The following is a 24,304-nucleotide window of genomic DNA, read 5'->3' as shown; positions in this document are numbered from 1 at the left end:
ATTTGAACACTGAACCGTCAAATTAGGTCATGAGGTAAAAGTCTTTCATATCAGTGTTTTAAATAAGCATTCTTGCTTGGCTTATAGTTAGGCTATAACTTAAGGCCTAAAGTGAGTTTGAAGGATTGATTGATTAACGCATAATTTTAGAATTGCTGAACACGTTTACCACTGAGTTAACAGATAGTGGAGTGGTAGTGACGAACGCTAGGCTCCAGTTTGATTTTCTAATGCTTTGTCTAGCCTAATTCAGATGTAAACCAATAGCCTACTGTGATGACATAACACTCTGCCCTAATCTCTGCTCACTGAGATCCTCCAATACAGTCACGGGACTAACTTAAATATAGGCCTAGGGTCTACGTTGTTTTTCCGCTTTTCCGGAGAAACGGTGCTCTTCCGGGGAAAATGACAATCATTTTTGATTCAGGATGTTAAGTATTTAGCATAAGAATAGTGAAAAAATATAATTTTAGCAAGACGTCCGTGATAGATATTAACTTAATTACCCATATTTTAATCAATATGAAATGAAAATTTAATCCAATAATATAACTTATTGAAGGTTCTCTGCGAAACTGTACCCCAAATAACATTAGGCCTAACTAAAGCCTAGCCTAGACTTACAGGTTGCATATAACCCACAATGGTTTTCACACAGCCAAAGCCAAGCCTAAAATAACCATGAAACAGTGAAGCGGAAAACCACAACCTTTTAATTTAACATAGCCTATTGGTCGTCAGTTCAAATCAAGAGAGCCTACTACGGCTGCACTTTACTTGACGTCCTACACTCATTCGAATGAAAATATCGATCGATATATCGATTAATCGATTGCTTCATTCGATATATCGTTTGGTTAGTTAGGTAAGGTTAACCTAACCTAACTAACCAAACGATATATCGAATGAAACAATCGAATGAAAATATCGAATCGAAAAAACAATCGAATGAGTGTAGGACGTCAAGTAAAGTGCAGCCCCTACTACCACTAACAAGGCTAATTTACTTCCACTACAAAAGAATTGCTGGATATTTAAGAGGGATTAATAGGCATGATTTTGTATCATTCACTCAGAACATAAGCGATAGGGCTATAGGCTGAGAAGGGGCAAAATGTCACCATTAAAAGTAGGGGCTGTGACACAAGTTATGAACAGTTTATCATGAACACAGTTAGGCATTGATCAAGAATAAAAAGACTATCATTACAAATTGAGTGCCTCGTGTTAAACAAATAAGTGCCAAAATCAATAATAAATAGGCCTAGGCTATAAAGAGGTTGCATTTTAAGGCTATGTAGATTGGAAACTATCCTTTGCATTCGTATTTTAGAGCCTCTCTGTGGTTAACTTGTTAGCAAAAATTTAAAATACATAAGGTTTTAACATACCTATAGTCAAACATTTCACGATTATCTTCAGTTGTAACCTAAAAATGCTTTACCAACAACAAAATAATAATATACATATTACGACTTAGAAGAATAGAATAGAAATATGATGGAATTCTAGACACAGACAGAGGATTTAAGTAGGAATATAACATTTTGACAGATTCGGAATTTGTTTATACTCAAACTGTTTTTGATTGGTTAAAATGCTGATGTTGAGTCAGTTGAGTGCAGACGAACGGAAGTCAAATTATTGATCTTCCTAACACCTGTTAGTTCAGTCATTGCTGACACTGCCTTGTGAATTATGTCGCTCTATACTATACACATGTATATTATATACTGTGGTAAAGAGAATCTTGAGCTTTTCAACCACCTTGGAAGAGGTCAGGAGGTATAAATTTGAAAAGTAATTGACTCTGAAATGAAGTAGACTCCCTCCTCAAGTCCCAAGTATCATCACCAAGACAACACTAGTACAATCTAGCGCCAATAACGTCGTACCAACAGACCGTGTTAAATTTGCATGAATCTCAATTTCTTTATAAAAATGCCTCAATTCTAATAATTATCATCAAAATTATGCTCTCCACTGAAATAAAATATAATAGAATTCAAAATTGAAATCGTCAGTTTAGTGTTTAATTATAAGGACTACATTCTATCGTAATTTACAAAAAAATTTTGAAACCTCAATTGAAAAAGTTTACTCTAAAACAAGAATTTGTTTGTAGAAACACTATCCTCACTGTGCAATGAATATAATTGATGAATTTAGCGTTTATTGACTCACAATAGCCCTCACCTTTCGTGTGAAGAAGCAGCCGGAACTGGAACCCCGATCACACATAATATTACACTAATAACTTCGACTATAAATATAGTATTAATTGATAAAATAAGCGTAGTAATTAACCACAAGAATTGTCGGCATTTTTACCGATTACGAAGGAAAACGGCCATGACTGAACGAGGCTCGCGGGCGGGGAGCACTGTCGGGAGCATGCGCCTTCCACCCCATTCTACTCCCGTATCCCGTAGTATCTGTCCACTCCAGTTTTGATTTTCCCAGACCTGGATTGTGCTTTGGTGGGGCAAGACGAGACGAGACACAACACAGCCGTTTCATGAATTAAAAACCTAGCAAATCACATTCCTGGTTGAGAAATGTCTCTGTTAACCTCACAGTTTGATTGATTACTCTTATATAGGGGTCGGATTATTTTTCTTGTATTATCTCTCGTTTTATGATGATTGTATTTTATAAATCTTTTAAAATCATAATAAATACTACATAAAAAATACCAAAATCAGTGATTCAGATAAAGTTTAAATTAAAGTTGTCCGTTACGTAGACTTAAATGATACGCCGTTTAATCTATAAATAATTAATAATATAACTTTACGATTAAAAATTAAAACACCGTACTAGCTTTACAAATTAATATTAGTTTAATCTGCATTACAAATATTTCACATTTATTAATGTCATCGTTAATTTTTAGGGTAAAATATTTCACATTTTCAACAATTAATTTATCCTTAAATCATAGAATTAGAGTACACAATTTTTACTATTCGATTCGATTGAGCTCTAAAAGAACAGTTTTCATCCAAAAGCTAATAATTATTCTGTAACCCCAGAATGAGCATTTAGATTAAAAATAGTTTGAATCTTACTGCTTCCGTCATCTACTTGATATGTCAAGCCTTGTTGTACAAGGGTATCAAGTTAGCAGAAAAATCTTGACCCCTTAAACTGCGTATTTATAACGCCATAGAAGAGACGAATAATATGATGATTATCGTGTTAAAGTCTTTTATCCAATAAACACTTTCTTGTGATCTGATAAAAACCTAACACTCTAACACCACCATCTTTGTAATACAACTAATGGAGAGTCAAAAAAGTTACAAAAAAGAGTTAAACAGTTAGTTGTCGAAAAAGTGAAACATAACTTTTTCCCTTTTTAGCGTTCTATAAGCTTGTTTTGATTTATAAATAGATTCAATTGCCCAATTTTTGTTCAACTCTAACAAAATCCTTATATTTTGGCTCAAGGCAATAACTTATTTTCATTTTTAAAATACATACGATTTTGTAATTAGGTTTTTTAACAAGTCAACCTCTAACATCCATGTAACAACGACAAACTGAAAGTAAAGAAAGTACACAACCTTAAAAATTGAACAAGCAGTTTGTATACAGTGTGTAAATTAAGTATGGAAACAAATCTGTATTTTTAAAACCGAAATAGATAGAAATATTCTATTTGTGGCAATAATAGTTAACAAAGATTCCGCAATTTTTCACATGAAAAATATTTTTTTACCCCCCTAACAGGGTAGGTGGTAGGGGGTGACTTATTTTTTTCAAATAGCAACCCCTATTGAGTGACCCCTCATTTTGAAGGGTTTGTCAAAAGAAACACAATGACGCAAATCCGAGGTGAATATCTCACTCCTAGCTAACATGGCGGATATTCCAAAATGGGCTTTTTTTTACAAAAATTAAATTTTTCATTACCCACCATTTAGGCTAGGGGTGAAATATCTACCTCGGGTTTGCGTCATTCTTTTTCTTTTAACAAACCCTTCAAAATGAGGGGTCACTCAATAGGGGTTGTTGTTGAAAAAAATAAGTCACTCCCACCCCCTACCCTGTTAAAGGGGTTGAAAAAATATTGTTGATTAAAAAAATTGCGGAACCTATGTCAACAATCAATTCCACAAACAGAATATTTCTATCTATTTCGGTTTTAAAAATACAGATTTCTTTCCATTATTTGTGAAATTGGTGCTTTTCACGTACAATAAATCAAATTTTGGAATATCCGCCATTTGGGCTAGGAGTGAGATATTCACCTCGGATTTGCGTCATTGTGTTTCTTTTGACAAACTCTTCAAAATGAGGGGTCACTCAATAGGGGTTGCTATTTGAAAAAAATAAGTCACCCCCTACCACCTACCCTGTTAGGGGGGTAAAAAAATATTTTTCATGTGAAAAATTGCGGAATCTTTGTTAACTATTATTGCCACAAATAGAATATTTCTATCTATTTCGGTTTTAAAAATACAGATTTGTTTCCATACTTAATTTACACACTGTATAATTTAAAAATGGGTTTCCACTTGTACTTAAAACTACTGTATTTTACACAAACTATAAGATCAATAAGTTTGGTTCAAAACCAAAGTGTTTTCAGCCAATAAGGAGAGTTTCCCAGATTATCGGAAAAGTCTGGTAAGTTTGAAAGTAGAACCTTCGTTTGACTATTCCAATACACGACAGCTTGGAATAAATCTGAGATATATTGGTAGAGGACAATGGAGCCAGAGAATGGCCATGATAGTGGGTCAGTAGACTTGTGAGCATGCTGGTATGCGAGATTAACATAGCTGAACAAATACTCACCACTTTTAATATGTCCAGTATAAATCTTATACCTTTTGAATGTTTTGGTTAAAAATATAAATTTTTTCAACAAATAGTGGGTTGTGTTCATATTATATCCGTGTTAACTTCAGAGTGCACAACAAAATCTGTATATCTTTAACATGTTCTTATTCTTAAGTTTTAAACATTTTGTTGTGAGCTCAGGGGTCCGGTGTGAATGTGAAAAGTTCAGTCGTAAACACTTAAATCTGTTGAAACACATTTCTACAAAACTATAGTTCGTTCGAAAAAAATTAGGCGCAGCTGATTGACGTTTCGGCAAACATCAACTGTTTAGTTATTGTTTTAGAGGTATCAAGTGGAAGGTAAAGATTGCTTCCCCTAAAACCCTCTAAATGTTGTGAACGCAGTATAGCTTTTTGTATTGTTGTAAACTTTGGCTTAAAAAAGGTGTTAAAAAACTCCTGTCTAAACGAGGCTTAAAAAGGTCACATTATTTCTATCAACTAGATTGTGATGTTTGTTTGGGTTGGATAATTACTTCACTTCAGCCACTAACTTATAATTATTGTTGTACCAACGGGAATTAAAATTTTCTGTTTAACAATCTATATGAACTTTTTATTCACAATCTTTGAGCCTCAATGATATTTGAAATTGGACGTGATTGCCCTGTTTTTTAACAAGAAGCTTTTAGAGAGTAACTTTGTTTGACAATGATTAATACAAAGTTTGCCAGTATAAATCATAGGTTTTGAGCAATCTGAGATCTATTTACAAGTCGTATAGAATATTGTGTGATATTTGTACGGATCAAACCATAAATAGAGTCCAATGTGTGTTAACTATGTAAGAAAGTGGGTTTTACCTGGGTAAACACCTGGCATCACACTTACCTGGTTGTTAAAAGTACCAAATTTGAGCTAATTGGGTTGTATATTTTCAGTTACGTAAGACAAATGTCAATGCTAATGATACTGTTTTAAGTACAATAAGTATTGTTAACTACGGGGCCTATTTAATCATTGTTGGTTTTGGAATATAACTTAGGTGTTGAAAAGGATGCTCGTATACCTTAACTCGTGTAACTCATTGCATACAACCAATACTAACGTTTAATCAACGTATACTGCATAAGAACAGAGAATATTCAATTGCTGTGATGTGGATAATTATTACCTAATTATTTCAAAGAAAACAATGGAAACAACAATTCTAAGCAAACTAAGCCTCGGCTTAACTCACAAATATGTGATGAGGTATGTATGAGCCACGGGAAAGTCAAAGACCACCAAAGTGACGCATGCGATTAATGACGCCAACGCGGGAAAGTGGCGGTTACCAGCGGATTTACACGGCGATGACAATAGATTGTAAATAATGATGGGGATTGATATTAATCGTCAGTTGACATGCAGCTTTCGCACCTGCGATGATAGTAAATTGGTTGCGTCATCAATAGGTGAAATGGATGTAAAGTGTTGTATGGATATAAATGTATTGTTTATGTAAAATTTAAACATTTTGACCGGAAGAAAATGTGGTTATGTGATGTATTCGAGCTAAAAAATATTCCGAACCATAGGAGAACAAAGCAAAAATGTTCGAAATAAGAGTGGTTTTGAAAGTGAGGTGGTTCTAAAAATTTAAGTGAGCAGATGTTTATTTTGAATTCCATGTGAATCATGAAGTATTTAAGTTGTTCATGTAAGCTTCAATAAAGCTCTAGCCTATAAAAATAGCTTAATTAAATTGATGAACAAAATGTGTTGCTGTAAAATACAGTTCAATTTATTATACGAGCACATTAACTTTTTAAACACATGCAATTGCTTAGCAAATGATCATACTACTATCATGTTAAACTAAAAAAATACTACAGTATACTCTGTTGAGTATTTTTACTTAAATAAACTGTCACTGTATAAAAAAAACAAAACAAAATGAGAACAGAAAGCTTAAATTTTAACCTATTTACCCGTATCCTTGTTCAGTCAAAACTTGTTATACACAGCTGTCCCACTGAGGTGTCTGCTTCAGTATGCAAAGTCAATATTTTGTCAATGCATGAGTTGATCAGATAATCATTGTCATTTAAAAGAAATAAGAATACAAAATGCCCAATTCAATCCAATTTATAGTATCGCGCCCTCAATACTGTTACATTCATTTTGTTTATTTAGATAAAACATACTTTTAAACACTTTGTAATCATATTCACAAGGAAATATATGTACGTGATACACTAAAAGCAAACTGGGCTACACTCATCAGGAAAACACAAAGAAGTACACCTCTTAACAGCAAGAATTTTTTAATTCAATATTTTCATAAATTTTGCTTTTTATTTCGAATCGATCATTCAACACGAATAAACTAAATTATGTTCAAGTGATGTTTGCTTATAACAATGTCACTGTGCAAATTATCATAATATTTTAAATAAAAAGTTTATAAAATGTTGAACTAACCATACAACCAACACTGTATCTGGATGTCAGTCTGCAATGCTCCGCCGGGTGGCATTTATTGTATCACAGATTTTATTGTCCGAGTGTGTACTAGATTTTGCACATTCAAATTAAAAAAAGAAGTAGCTATTTATTTTTTATATCCCACTTTACAGGATCCTGGGCTGCTAGGATCTAGTCCAGGATTATTTTTACATTTCAGGCTAATCCTAGAGTTTGCGGCATTATCCATCGATGATTGACAATATTCGAACCATGAACCTTGGATACCAAAGCCCTAGTTTGGTTTATAAATAGAAATGAATTAGTTTCTACAATGAGGTTGTCATAACGGAGTGGCTGAAATATACTTTTGATTTAACGTTGATACGAATAAGAAAATTAACAAATAAATAACATACGTAAATCAAATCGGTTGAATGATATTCAGACTTTGTAAAGGCATAGACAAGAAAAAGTAAATAATTATTTACCTGGTTTACCAACATTGTTAGCAAGCGTGAGTTCAAAGCGTGCCGGATGTCAATATGATTACAGCTACATTCCGTATATTAGGTCAATTAATTGCGATCGACGACATAATTAATTGGGTTTCATCAGGCGAACGAGACATGAATATAAATAACTAGTTAATTATTGTTTGATCAAACCGCTAGGGAACTTTCTTATGTGATTTCAGGGTCTGTACAATATTGTAGATACTTGGAGATTGTGTAAAGATGTAGAATAAAATAGTAGTTATTGTTACATGTAAGTTACATGTTTTAAGCATACATAGTTTGGAGTCTTAACTCTTTAGTTGATAATGTTCAATATCTTTAAGAGGGAATCAGAGAGGTCGTAGACCTATTCCAAAGTAAAATTTAAATGTCAGTAACTAATGCCTAGTAATACGAAATTTTTAGCTAATATTGTGGAATAAATGGTTATTTTCAAAAGGACTGACAATAGCCTGGTAATGTTAACAGTCAAATAATAGGAACGATATAAATAATAATGGCAAATGTTGTAACATTTTCTAATAGTTGCCTGAAAATGTGATTTGTACTGTAAGGAGCTGGATGTGGAGGGAAAATGAGGATAAGAAAAACATATATTTTTTTAACTAGATTTCAAAATGCTTAAATACGACCTCTTGAATAAGGTTCGTACCGTAAGGAGACGGTTCATCAAACGGTACGCCTATACTATACGGCACGCCTATACTATACGGTACACCTATACTATACGGTACGCCTATACTATACGGTACACCTATACTATACGGTACACCTATACTATACGGTACGCCTATACTATACGGTACGCCTATACTATACGGTACGCCTATACTATACGGTACGCCTATACTATACGGTACGCCTGTACTTTACGGTACGCCTATACAATACGGTACATAAGATCGGTAAGAGTGCGAACTAGACGAGCGGCCACTCTCGGTTGAGCTACGAAGGAGAGTACTTCGAGAAGCCAACCCCCAGAACCAGCGGAGAACGACGCGTCACCCGCCGCCCCGCCTGAGAGACCCCTTCTAGAGATGACAACCCCAGCAAGATCTTCAAGCAGCACAGCACCAGCCTGCTACGCTGCGACCGCCCTCCCGGGAGCAAGGACAGGGAGGGGGTAGGTGGTTTAGTGGGTATACTGCGGTGACACCCGTAGGAGTCCCACACTCCCCCGGCACGTCGGGCGCTCCAGGAGGTGCGCTCATCGTATCGGGAAGTGCGTAACGCATTCCACCTACCTAAAAAAAAAGAGTGCGAACGGTTTTCTTAAAAGATCGTGATCCTTATTAGGTTTATGATAGAACGCAAAATAAGGGGTGGTTTACAAATACCGGTTGGTCATAACATTTATAGTAGAAAGTTTTCAGGCTAAGTAAGCTTACTAGTTTAGTTTCATAAACTTCAGAGCAAACAAACTTCGCTAGAGTTTGTTTTCTTTACTTAGGAATATATTTCTTGGAAAATATCGAGAGATGCAAGAGACTTTAAACTTACAAACTTTGAATAATCACTCGGGTTTATAGTTTATATAAATATAAGACACTATCAACATTATTTAAATGCAAACTTTGTTCATAAAAATGCTGCATGTTGAAATTGTAACAGGTAACAGGATAAATCCATATTGATTCATATAAAAACATCACTATAATATTTGTGAAAAGACAAACCAGATACTTAACCATCAAGGGGCATAACAATAAGTTATGTTTCCTTCAGTAACTTATCTTACCTAACCTATCACAAATCCAAGCCCAAAATGTTTCAACCTAACCTAGATTAATATAGGCTGCCTAACATAGCCTGATCTAAGTACGTAATTCATAGTAACATTTCAAATATGAAGCGTGTACAGAAATACTATAAATATTTAACTCAACGAATAAATAAATACTGTGCACGTGTTTTAGGACAACCATTACAATGGCAGATAGAGAAGGCTGTCAATCACGATCATACTACGCTGATGGTAATGCTTGTATTAATGTAATTAGGTCAAATCTATACAATCTACATCGAGAATTGTTGGTTAGCAAGTGATGACCATAGTATAAGCTTGTATAAGGTTCCAGTGAGTACCTATGTGATGTCAGTGACGAGACATTACTAAAGTAAATTTGTTTGGATCACGTGTTTTTATGAGAATTTTCAAATACAGTATTATCAAAATTTAGTTATGATTTACTGTTTGAAAAGGAAACATTTAAACTACTGTTGGTAAAGCTCAAAGCTGGAGTAAAAAACGTATAAACGTCTCCTTATAAAACAAATATCAAGCAATTTTAAATTAAATCGCATTTTAAATATATTTTTATTCAATCAATGCTGAGGTCCCTATTTGTGCTATATTTTCTGTGAACGATATTTTTATTTCCAAGTAAATCTGATTTGTTTTGACGACCATTGTGTTCAAATTTCATATCAAATGAGAGGTGTTCATATACTCGTAAACAAACTATGCTAATCGGTACCGAACTTGTAAATATGATTACAAAGCTCATTTAAAAGCTAATAAAGCGAAGACCATTAGAAATATTTTTATGTTAGAGCTGTCAGTGGCCAAAATGATTAAAGACCAAAAGTCCATGAAGAAGTTACATTTTTAAAGTAGGGTATATAAGATTCACAAACATACGAATGACAGAGATACAATTTGATTAGCATGGACGTACCTTTCACGTTGTGCATAATGTATTACAGTGTTTGCCATTTGGTTAGTTAATTTAACAGATAAAATGAAGAATTCAACTAAAAATACCCAACCAAAAATCGTTTTTAAGGTATAAAGCTGGTCTATAGGTTAAAACTCGGAACTTCTGTCCGTAAGATCCGAGTTCAACTCCCTCCAATCACACGTGGATCTCTTTATGCGATATTGCCTTGTCACTGTGGTTCGGATATCACGTTATCCGTAGGAGAAATGTTTGTGTATTGGATAACATTATATCAACATCAAAATAGTAAACCCGGATAATGGGACAACTCGAGATATTTATAACTATGCTACAGTTAAAAGCATATTATAAAACACTGAAAAAGTAATGACATCAAAATCACTTATCAGTTAAAGCATGAGATTGATGTGATGCAGTCACATCCAAGTGTAATGCATGTGCTAATGTGAAACTCATGAATATATAATGGCATAGGGAGGGTTACACACACACTGCACTTGCAGTTGACAATGACTGAACTGACAAATAGGTTAGTTGTTAAGAGATTTGGTCTACGAATTTTCGTGCCTCAAATTGACTAATCTATTTTTGAAATGTGAGATACTAACTGTAATAGGATACGTAATATGTAATAGGACTATTAGGATACGTTCGGATCTGTAAAACTACATTTCTAATCGGTTCTTAGTATGAGAAATCAGTAATGTAGTAATCAATTTATAAAAGAGCATTTTATTTTTGGAAAGGTTTGTGTCAATCATGTTGCTAGTTCATCAATATCATCATTGAATAACATCTGAACAATATACTGAATGGCAAGGTTAGTTTGAAAATAAATATTATGTCAAAATATAAATACGGCTATCAAAGGTCTTCAAGTATAAGAAGAAAAAATTCCATTTCCAAATAACATCGATATGAAATGCCCCCCGCCACAGTAAACCTGCACCTAAGTGAATTTTCATTTGCCTTATTATTGTTGTAAAAAATTATTCAACGAAAATTATAAGCTCTTGTGCTTATGACAGAAATATTTATGAAGCTCATTTTTTATGAACAATGATAGGTTAGGGAATCTTAATCCTTTCACTTACCATGTCAAATTTATTCCCATAACATAACATGAGGTTAAACGAGTACAGTACTTAGGTTCGCTACAGGGAATGCAGTTAAGTGTGATTTTTAGTCAAACACAAATACTTAAAAACGAATCATTGACTGTTTATTATGTTTCGTGGTATGAAATAAATAGATTTGATCAGAGTATATTCTAAATGAACAAACATTTAGTCAGCCTTTATCAAATGAAGACGGACAAAATGAATGAGTTTTGTTAAGAAGCGACGATGTTAAAGGCCAGAGCCAACCAATTTACGTGCTGTCTCGTGAGGATATTAAAATGCAAGAACCTCCATTCATGGGAATGTGCATGTCACTGAGCAATTGCTGGTCTCGGTTACTGGCGTTTTACATTCAGAAAATTATACCTAACATATTTCAATAGAACTGTGCAAATTGGTGGTTTTGATGTATTTCGTTACACAGAAATTGCATGATGTTTGAAGGTGGTCCATTGTAACTTCTATAATAAGCGATAATCTATATATTAATAGGCAAGCATGTTTCTTTATAACATTTTTTCTCAGCTCGTGTGCATCGCAGGAAAAATATACCCATACTGTTAGATATGTTTATAATATAGATACATTTATAGTATAATATATTTGCCTTTAGATGTGCAGAATACCTTTATAAATTAAAAAAAGGCTCAAAATAAGCACAAAAATGATTTTAAAATTTAAAAAATTAACATGGGCCTTATGGGTTGCTATGCTGGTGACAAAATAACAACAAAATATAAACATAATATCATAACAAATGGAAGAAATTCCAATCACATGTTTTATTTTCAATTTGGGGTGAAAATGGAGAAGTCTGTACATTATATATTTTTGGTCGAGTTTTCGACTACTGGACGACCTCTAGTAATAATAATTATTACAATTAAGTAAATCTTGCTTGAACAGTTTTATTGGGGAATACTTTTAAAAGGAAGTTGTGGCTATCTACTGTTAAAACTAGGGACGAGGCTGCACTCCAAATATGACTGGTAATTTTTTACTGTAACATTTTGTAATGTTTTGAGATTTAAATTTTTTCATAAATCCAATATGAATAATAATACAAACCATTTAGAGTAGTTAATTTATTTTAAATATATCAGGATTTTTTATTGGTAGTAACAGTATATTATTTCTTAACAGAAATAGCAAAAAGCTTTTGCTTTTTAAGGATATAGCTCAGATTTAAACCATTCACTAAATAGCTAAATCTCAAAATACTTCAACATTTAAACATGCTGATTTAAAAAATTGTAATCTCTGAAATCTTACACTCAAATATAGTACAATTCATAGTTCCATGGGTAGGAAATACATGTTAAAAAGTTTTGGTTTTGTGCAGTTTTCACAATCTTTGGTGTCCTTCGCAGATCTTATTATGACACAAGCCACGTACATTGTGCGACCAGTCCCCAAGCTGGGTACAAAGAAGAACACATGTTTCTTCCCCTAGCTCTTCACCCCCTCCATACGTCCACTCTACAGCCCTTGCCTCTTAGTTTATATCGAGCGTTTCTAATTACCTTGGATTACTCACATAAAACATTATAACTTCAAATAGTGGTATATTAATTGAGATTTAGGTAATAAAAGAAAAGTCGTGATAAAGGGTTGTTTCTAAACTCATTGGGTTAGCAATGTTAGCATGAATAACACGTTTTTGAATTGAAATTAGGTTAAACTGTGGATTTTGGTTTGAGAATAATGTGATGTCTTACAATTATAACCTTGTTAAAATGTGAATGTGGTTTGGCGATAAATTAACTTAGTTTGGAATTATAATCGTGTTGTATTGTGAATCTTTTGAGGTGGATTATCATGGCATAAAATTATAATATAGTTAGAGTGTGCATTTTATGGATCAACTGATGGTCTACGCCTCGGAATTAGAACTTAATTAGATTGTATACAAAAATTGTTTAGCCTCCAACAAAGGGGTTTCTCCAACAATATTACAAAATTATTATACAGTCAAACTACGTTAAATTATATTATACAGACTGTCCCAAAAGTCCCGGACCGGTTTAATAAATCCTAAACGGAACTAGTTACAGCAATAATTTTTCAGACATGATTCCTGGCTACAAAAAACTATTTTTTGATGTGTTAGTCACTATTGCCCCTGCCCCCAAAAACCAAAATTGGGGGGGTTGCCCCAAATTTTTTTAATGTAAACCCCTATCGAGTGACCCATCATTTTAAAGGTCTTGTTAATTAAAACACAACAGCGCAAATCCGAGGTCGATATCTTGCTCCTGTCCAAAATGGCTGACCTTTTAGTGTTTCTTATGGTTACTGTACCAAAAGTCCCGGACCGGTTTAATAACTCCTAAACAAAACAAGCTACAGTAATAATACTTCAGACATGATTCCTGGCTACAAAAACCTATTTTTTGATGTGTTAGTCACTATTGCCCCTGCCCCCAAAAACCAAAATGGGGGAGTTGCCCAAAATTTTTTAATGTAAACCCCTATCGAGTGACCCATCATTTTAAAGGTCTCATTGAGTTAAACACAACAGCGCAAATCCGAGGTCGATATCTTGCTCCTGTCCAAAATGGGTGATCTTTTAGTGTTTCTTATGGTTATGTAATTAAAAATTGAACATTTTGTATCGTATACAAAGTATACACATTTACGGGTTTAAAATATTTTACTTTTTCCGCTGTAATAAACACCGGTGGCCCTTTAACAATTGGAAACAGATAACATTTTGGGACTTTCCTACTTTGAGTTCTTAATCCTTAACATTCCTACATTCATTAATCCTTATCATTGCTGGAAAACCCCGCATCAACAAAACAATACCTGCAGCATTTGATATTATGGCTCAGTTATGAGATTGTGTCTTAGAATAATGTTGTCTAATTTTTCCAGCGTTAATTTTTAAATTTATTACTAATAATTCGCAAACTATTAATATTTTTTCTTACTTTTATCAGTTTATGACTATTTACTTTTTAAGTATAATTCATTATGTCATTAAGTGAATCAGAAAGAATAACAATATTGATGATGAGAGGCTATGGTAACCTGACTAGGTCATTTCAAGAAGTTGCAGATCTTTATAATGAACAAAATTACCTTCGGCCACCTATTTCGAAATCCACAGTTGTAAGAACCGTTCATCGTTTTCAAGAAACGGGAAGTGTTAAGGATTTGCCTCGATCAGGCAGACCAAAATCAGTTTCAGGCGATGACAAAGCTATTGAAGTGTTACAAGCTTTCGTAGAAGATCCACATAACTCTACTAGAAAAGCTGCCCAACAACTGGATGACATCAGTAAATCTTCGATACACCGTATATTGAGCAGCAACAAATATCATCCATATAAAGTAAGGTTGGTACAGGAACTAGCAGAGGATGACTTTGACAGGAGAGTAGAATATTGTGAATTGATGATGACAAAAATTGAAAACGATGAAAATTTTATCAATAATGTAGTTTTTTCAGACGAAGCTAGTTTTATGCTAAATGGAACTGTAAATCGCCACAACTGTCGATACTGGGCAGATGATAACCCACACTGGAAGCGTGAAGCTCATACCCAGTACCCGGAAAAAATAAATGTATGGGCGGGAATTTTCAGAGACCAAATAATAGGACCGTTTTTTATTGAAGAAAATTTGAATCGCAACAATTACCACCAGTTGTTACTCAATGAAGTTGTTCCTGCAATTGAAGCAGCAAGAGATGAAAATCATGAAACTTGGTTTCAACAAGATGGAGCGCCACCCCATTTTGGAATAAATGTCCGCACGTACCTTGACAGTACATTTCCACGCCGCTGGATAGGCCGGCGAGGGGCAATTGAATGGCCTGCCAGGTCTCCTGACTTGACCCCCCTAGACTATTTTCTTTGGGGCTATCTTAAATCTAAAGTTTATACTACGAAGCCCCAGAACTTGATAGAACTTCGACAACGAATAACACACGAAGCTCAGCAAATACCGGGGGAAATGATACAGAATGTAGTACAGCATTACTATTACAGACTAGCACACTGCGTGACTGTGGAAGGAAAGCAGTTAGTTCGAACACTTACTCTAAACCCTGGATATCATCTCTTTGGTAAGAAACTTTGTTTTTGTGTGTAAAGAAAAAAAATTGTTTTTATTACCAAGTGTGACCATTTTTTTATACTTTAAACTATGTTGTACTTGTGTTTACTTTCTTTTAAAATTATAAAATTTTTAAAAGTTTAATACAACCGATGGTGGTCAATTTGGAATTACATTACCATAAGAAGCACTAAAAGGTCAGCCATTTTGGACAGGAGCAAGATATCGACCTCGGATTTGCGCTGTTGTGTTTTAATTAACAAGACCTTTAAAATGATGGGTCACTCGATAGGGGTTTACATTTAAAAATGTGGGGCAACCCCCCCATTTTTGGTTTTTGGGGGCAGGGGCAATAGTGACTAACACATCAAAAAATAGTTTTTTGTAGCCAGGAATCATGTCTGAAAAATTATAACTGTAGCTTGTTTCGTTTAGGAGTTATTAAACCGGTCCGGGACTTTTGGGACAGTCTGTATATCTTTAACGTAAACACGTAAAAGACTAAATACATCGAACTGAAGTGTCATAAAGCATCGCCAGTTGAAATTGACACTAACAATATAAAAGCGAATCGAAAGTAAAGCCGATTGTATGTTAACAAAGACACGGCGACACTTGTTTGCGCGTAGATTGAATCTAAGCTTATCAGCTGTTTGTTTTGGTGATCGTTTTAAAAGCTGGTGAAATTTATCTCACTCACTGCGATCTTTCGCCCATATAAACCCCTGTGTTAATTCCGTCGAAGTTACGGCTTCACGAGATGACAATTGGTTGTTAAATGCCAACCAGCGATAAATGCTTACGTTACAATATAATATAAACTACCGATTTTAGATATTACGTAGAGTTTTCACATTATTCTAAATTCTACATGTTTTATGTGTGTTTATTTTCATTTGAAGGTAATTTCTCCTAGTGTGTTTTAGTTTAGATTTCATCACTAATTAAAAAGTTTTATCTGGGTACAATGAACTATGTTCAGAACAACCAGTATATGCATTTATACTCACTCAGGCTGCTTTCGCAAATTATATCGTCTTTCTTGTGGATAAATACATTAAAATCTGAAACATTTGTTTTGAAAACTTCCAGCAAAAAACTGGGAGATCTATTTTGGCGTCAAAGGTTTGCAATAAGTAGACATGCTTAAAAACTACACATAAAATTATTCCCTAATGCATTTTTAAGAATTGCTTTATCCAACTTAGCTCTATTGTTTGAATGGAGCATTACGATTATTCACGATTTCAACTTCACACAAAACTTATGTTCCATAACCTACCGTACTTAGAAAAGGTCGAACTAATGTTTTTACATATAATATAAAAAGTGCTTTAACAAAGAGGTTATAACCTTTTTCACGCCTAAAGGATACAGTAGCTTTGAAATTAAAACTTTACAGTAACCAATCTCACAATATAAATATGACAAGCGGAAACATTACTCTGTAAACTACACCTTCATAATGAGGTGAAGTTTTAAACTGTGTATGTAACTTCTCGAGTTTGCCAACTCCATCATGTGCTTGTTATCTGATGGATGTCGGGAAACAATCTGATGGCAGATGTAATTGCAACCAAAATATTATTATAACGTTCTAAATATGGAAAGTTTTTGTAACTAGATACCTTTTATTAGCCTACTATATTTGAATATTAATACTCAATATATATTCCTCATCGTTTATAGACGAATTAAAAACCAAACCGTAATGAATACCTTATTTTTAGTATGGCCATTTATACTTCACCAATCAAATAAATCGTCGAAGTATGGTCATGGACAGACACATGTTATACTCCTGCAAAAATCCATATATTTCATAAGCATAAATAATTTCCCAATCGGGAAATTCAAAATCAATACGTAATTGTACAGTTATTTTGAATTCAATCACCCGAACTATAATATACTTCTCGGTATTCCTTATGCTTTATGTTTTCAAATTTTAGTTCTTAAGATAATTATTTAATTTTTTAAATACTAAAATGAAAGATTCTAATCTATTTTCACGCTTATTATTTACCTATGTAAAGACAACACAGAACACCCTGTAATATAAAATTAATTTAACTTCAACTATAGGCTACTTAGCACATCATAATGAGACCGATTTTTATTCTATGTTTCTACTTCATTGAAACAAACAATTTACATTACTTTTGTCTTTGCAATAAGCACCACCAGTTGCACAATGTCGCATAGCAGTTCTCGACTACTGCAGCCTATTTATCCATTAGCTATGTAACACACTATCATTGCATCGCTATATTGCTATAAAAATTATAATATATTAGGATTGATTGTCAATAGGACAATGTTCCTCCAATAAATGAACAACATTAACATTTTGCTGTTTATTTATTCCATTGTACACATTGACTCAACACAGGATTCAATTCAATGTATTATTTCTGGAGTTATGGTTTATTAAATTACAGTAGTATGAATTGTTGAGTTGTAATTAACATCTTAAAATACTAAACTGTCAAAACACTATAACGCTATAACGCATTGTTAATAGTAGTTTACGTGTGTAAAGATAGCATTAACGAAACTAGTAGAAAATTAAAAGTACAGCACGAGCATTGGCGAGTGTCTTAAAAACTTCTACGAATGTCGTTTACACTATTTATAAAAGTTGCGTACTCTACTTTGCCTACGACAGTGTTTTAATTACTAATAATCACTACTCATAATTCTAAGAGAGGTTATGTTTTAGTTTATAACCTCTCATTGCCACTGACATTTATGAAACGAAACATTGTACATAAAACACTAATTGTACATAAAACACTCGACAATTAAATTGACCTGAACAGCTGATTAGTTGAAGTTCGAATCATTACAATCTTACTTCTCCTCTCTCAATCCTTGAACCTCATTGGTCCGTTACCCATGTTGTCAGAGTAAAACTATGCTGTTATGAAAATAAATCATGAAAACTTTTCAATTCTAAGAACTGAACTAAAACGGATATTAAAAAAAAACGTTCGTATGTAAAATAATATACCACTTTACATACATCTTATGAATAAGAGTGTATTCAGTTTCTGAATTATACATTTTTTTTATTATTTGATACACAATACTCGTATTTCACAGTTGGTGACAAAGTAAAGGATAAACCCAATTGGAAATCTACAGTGGTCGTCGACATCGAGGAGATGTTTGTTTTATTGATCGAATATAAAACACTTCCGATGTTTGCGTTGACAGTTGGTTTTTTTTTATTGAAACACAAAAAATCAAAATCCTCTTAGCACCTCTTTCAATTCAACCAATTAATGAAAAAAAGCACAATTGATAAAAATTAATTAATTCGAAGAGTGTTTTAGAATTGTAATACATTTATTAACAAAACATATTTTTTCGTCATACTGCAGCAAAACTGCAGTTTTCTATGCATGCTGTGGGTCCATGCATATAGTTTTTAGCCCCTAGGGAGTAGAAATCAGATGTTTTCAACTGAGTTGTAAATTCATATTTATCAAAGTTATGTATAGATTGTTTAATTGATTGTAGTTAATTATTGCCTCGTATATAATATAGTGTGATGTACACTAAGACAATCGTAATAGATGAAACGATTGAGTAATTTACTAAACAGCTGCTTGTTTCCATTAGCAAATTAAATTGAATAAAAGTTAGAGACAAGTTGGTTTTTAGAGGTTGTCTTTGGATAAATCTCTTAGAAGTACTGTATGTATATTCTCTACTGCCTTCCATTTGAAGATAAAACCATATGTTTTATTAATTGTTATTATCTATTTATACTACTTGTTTACATTTAATCAGTTTTGTTCTCAACCATGTTAATAAACCATCTATTGTTTTTCATCTCTTTTATTGAGTAAATCTTATCAATCTTACAATCTATCATTAACATTATTGGACCTAAATCGAGCCGGACAACAGCATATCAAAACAGAACCAGACCTCAAGGAAGTATTAACTAATAGACTTTCAAGATGGCAGTTGTTGCAGCAAATGTTACAAAGTTTCTGAAAAACGGTGGTCAAGGGAATATCTTCAGCAACTGCAGACAATATATAAATGGAGATTTACAAACACAGAACTTAAAGTAGGATCAATAGTCCTTATTACTGACGAACAATATCCTCCGTCAAAATGGCCTTTAGCAAAAGTCATAGAAGTTCATCCTGGGCCTGACAATCATTCGCGTGGTAACACTGAAGACAGCTAGCTTTCAATTCTAAGAACTTAACTGAAACGGCTACTTTAAAAAAAGGCCGTAGGCAAACATATTTTAACCTTTAAATGTTTAGCTTTCGGGATGTTTTTTGTTAAACCATAATGGTTTTAGGCTGAAATGTTATGACGTTTTAGGCTATGTATCAGTTCTACTTCTAACCTAACATAACCCAAACTAACCTAGCTATAAGACGACTTATGAATGATTAATTATGAAATAAAAAAAACAAAAAAAAACATAATCTTAGTCGTATAACGGCAGAGGTCAAGTGTTTGTTCCAAACGCAAGGGGGTATATCCTAATTAAAAAAAAATCTTGAAATTCAAGATCCAAGGACGATTTGTTCAATTCTCTGAAATAAAACACAAAACGATCCATACAGGCCATTCGTATTCATTCCATAAGCTTGGTATGAATCAGGTTATTAAGTTAACATTTTTTCATGACGGAATAATAATAAAGTGATGGCCAGAGATCAGCGAATGTGAAGTGACATTTGTTTATGTTGGTGATTGGATTTTAAAGCGTCAGTGTTTGCTCTGGTGATCCCAAAAATCCGATAAAATGATTTTCATCGGTTTATATCATTCAAGTTTAACCAAACACACATCAAACCGTAGTGATTCTCTTAGCAATAATTTACACTATACTGTAATTAGAGTTGTATACAAATGTTTGAGTAGCTTATGAATTTTTGTGTCGTGGTATCTGTTTGGGTTTCACATACATATTTAATTCATAATCTATATGTAAATTAACACAATACCCATTTTTAGTACTTTTGGAATTAAACTACACCACAGACGTCTATAGAAACGTTTTCGAGCTTAATAATTCAAACTATGTGGGAGTTATTAGATTCATTAGTGTAGGTACTTAAGTTAGTTTATAACCATACTAAAACATTACTGAACATTTTAACCTAATATTGATCATTACGCGTTGCAACCAAATATTGATGGTAAACTACTTTGTTGCCCAAAAAAGTAAAAAAATTAAATATACAACAGTAAACTATATATTTATTGATTTAAAATAACTCATATATTTCTTATTTAAGGCTATCTTTGGATGCACTAGATCTGTAAATCAGTGAATATTGTGTAAAAAAAATTAAGTGACCAATACGACGACAATCAGAGGTGATAATAATTTTAATTTACACTTGGAATTGTCAAGTACGATCCCAACTGTAGTGCAATGGATTTAAACTTCAATACAGATTCACAAACAATATCTAAACAAGATTTAACTCTAGGGTAGAACTATTGAAAACATTGTAATGAATACAGATCGGTGGCTTGGGTATTGTTGGTGTTTATCCGGAAAATAACACCATAAACTCTCTCATCTCACTATTCACATGAATTTTATATCGTTTATTTTTGTATAGCATTGAGATAGTTGTAAATATGTCGATTTTTGTAGATGTCATATAAATTTTATACTAAGTATATCTGTACATACCTGGATGTAGAATAAAACTTGTATGCTTATGCACACTGTGTTACGTTTCTTAATCACTCTTAAACAGTTAAATATCTCTTTTATAGGGTACAAAGATTTAAAATATTGATTCGTAGGACTTAAATTGATAAACTTAATTAGGGATTAAATGTATATTAATACTAACAAACCATTTGAGGCCTCCCGTAACTTGATTTAATATTTATTTTAGTTTAGTTAACATGAGTTTTATCTATTTATAGACGACCTACCTGAAGCGAATTTGTAACTCTATGCTTTTAAAATTTTCTGGCCACAGTGAGCACGGTTAGTAGTGTGAAGGCGGCCTAAACAGATTTATTTTGGTGCATATGGTGACAGTTAAAAACACTGAGTCAAAAAGGAAAAGAATTATTACAATTTAAATTCTGTCAAGATTGCATTACCGAGGCATTTGACTTTACTTAAGATGTCGCTACTAAACTGGTAGCTGAGTGGTTCGGTGGTCATTAATGGTGTAGTTTACAATTGATTAGTAATCCTATCAGTTTAACTTGGTTTAAAAGTCCACAGATGCGACTGAAAACTAGAAATTCACAAAGCGCAATCTATTGGAGGCTCACAACAACTACGCCCATTTTCATTAAAAACTGGCAACTAATTTAACATGGGGATGGAATGTCTAATTGTATCAATGACCAAAGGTCTTGGTTAACAAACAGCTAATCTCCACCAGTAGCAAAGATACACAGTACCTCACTCCTTTTTTGTACATGCCTTACATACATAGTATTTACCTTTAAATATAACGTTAGACTCGATTTACTACGTATCTTAGATTGATGAGAACAGATATTATGATAGAGGCGAGTAACAATCTATATATTAATTTGAAACTGTTTTTCTTTGTCACAGCTATTTTGAGAGAACGGTTGGGCGTAGAAACTCGGTAAAGGTGTCTAAAGAAAGGTCTTGGTCTGTAGATGAGCCATCAAAAGAAAAACATGGTGACTTCCCATGGGGCTCTGCCCCCGTGGCCTTTAAATTCCCATCCCATGTTATTCTTATGGAGGAAAACGGGGGTTTTGTCACAGCTAATTTGAGAGAACGGCTGGGCGTAGAAACTTGGTAGGGGTCTCTAAAAAAAGGTCTTGGTCTGAAGATGTGCCATCAAAAGAGGAAATAGGTAAATTCCCTTGGGGCTCTGCCCCAGAAGCCTTTAAAGTTGCCTCTTCAGATTTGTTTACATTACGACCATATAATTCTACACTACTTTTTAATGCAACAGCTGTTGATATTTAAATTGTGATTTATTGAATTTGTCAAAATGAAGTAAAAAAAATAGAAATAAAGTTTTTTTAATACTAAAAAAACAAGATCAGCTTTTTGAAAAAAAGATAAGATATTTACAAAAGATTTTGATTATATCTAACTAACTCTTGTGTAGATCGTGAGTATTTCCATAACCTTTGAGTCGCCTGTAATGCTTCGCAATTGCCCGAATTCGAGCAACAGGTACACTAGTATTTATAAACATGTAACTCACGGTTTGGATACACTCAGGGAAATACTGACCTGAAAAAAAACACATCGGTTAAAAAACAAAATGTATTTTCATATTATGTTAAATCATTGCTACTTCTAATGAAATATTTCAATATTTCTAATGAAATATTTCAACCACTGTACTTAATATTACATTAAGATCGGGTTCTTGAAAATAAGTGTATGAATTTCAACTCCCATTCTCATAGTAAAAAACATTATAAGAGCTTTTAACCCTACTAAGCCAAAAAATGTTATTCTAGTTTTCCAACAGTGTTGTATTTTAAATTGCTATTTTGAACTCCCAACTTTTCAGACTAGTCCGACCAACAAGCAGGCTAAGCTGAAGAGACATATTCATCTCTGATATATGTTTTGTGTTTCACAAAAACAACATGACCTCTCTAATCCATTCTTGTTTACTGTCGCCACAACAGTATATAGGGCATAGCAGAGGGCTGCACATCCAGCCTTTGGCTAAAATATAATTTGGAACGATACTGAGAGGAGAGGGACGATTTTGATTCTCGTAACACCCACAAATAATATGGGTTTGTTTGGACCACTTAAAAAAAGCAGGTTTTTTATCTAACAAAATTTAGAAAAATGCCCCAGACGTAGACAATAACCAAAACAAACAAAACCCCGAAAATGTATCACGTACAAATTTTGATAAACGAACAACCACCTTATATTTTACACTCTGGTCAGTTGTTAAATCAAAATAGAATATCTAGTGCCCATTGCCCTTGTTATAAGTAAAAATCAACTACAAGGCGCTCCCAGCAGTGTGCGCCGGAACCTATGGGTGATGCAGCACAGCTGACGGTCTATATTTAATTATTCGTCTATTGTAAAAATGAAAAAACATACTTTTCCTCTTAAAGATCTGCATCCTATCTGAAATTTAAGCCACAGCATTTTCAACTGGATATAACGAACTGTATTCAGTTTACAGTAGTAGTAAACCCGGTTATGTTACATGCCAAACGCACAGACAAGGAATGTCTGGTACTAGGGCAACGATAAGTTGTCTGGTTTACTGCCACTCGCTACCATCCCACAATTAGGTCAATGTAGTTGAAATGAGAACATACAGTGTTATGAAACCCCTCATACTTTATAATTCACTTGTTAAAAAAACAATAATGATATGGTTATTGTTGTAGAATATATTCGAACATTTAATGGCTTAAATTATTTCGACCTATGATGATTTTGAAGATAGTTGATTTTCAATGTAAATTAATAATACAAATTAATCGTTTGTTGATAATAAATTAGTTTGTGGGCATTTTGTGGTCTGTCTTACATTTCTGAAACGATTATGATTAGTTAGCTCTCGGATTAATCAACAAAACATGTCACGAATACATGCTTTACGTAGTTCTTCTCATTTTTCTATTAATAGCAATCTATAACCATGTCAACCAACAAAATAAAGTATTAAAAGGAATTATTTTCGCAAAGT

The 24,304-nt window shown here is 33.4% G+C and overlaps 1 protein-coding gene across 1 annotated transcript in view; it reads right to left on the bottom strand.

The window, feature by feature from the left end:
- LOC128995646 (rho GTPase-activating protein 100F-like) overlaps positions 1-24,304 on the bottom strand; it is a 91,509-nt gene that overhangs the window by 30,697 nt on the left and 36,508 nt on the right. The window lies entirely within an intron of this gene.

The sequence above is a fragment of the Macrosteles quadrilineatus genome, unplaced genomic scaffold, assembly GCF_028750875.1.
Source record: "Macrosteles quadrilineatus isolate MER2022 unplaced genomic scaffold, UCM_ALF_1.0 Scaffold_5__1_contigs__length_97177068, whole genome shotgun sequence".
In the NCBI taxonomy this organism is placed as follows: Eukaryota; Metazoa; Arthropoda; class Insecta; order Hemiptera; family Cicadellidae; genus Macrosteles; species Macrosteles quadrilineatus.
This window is presented reverse-complemented; position numbering and strand designations above follow the sequence as displayed.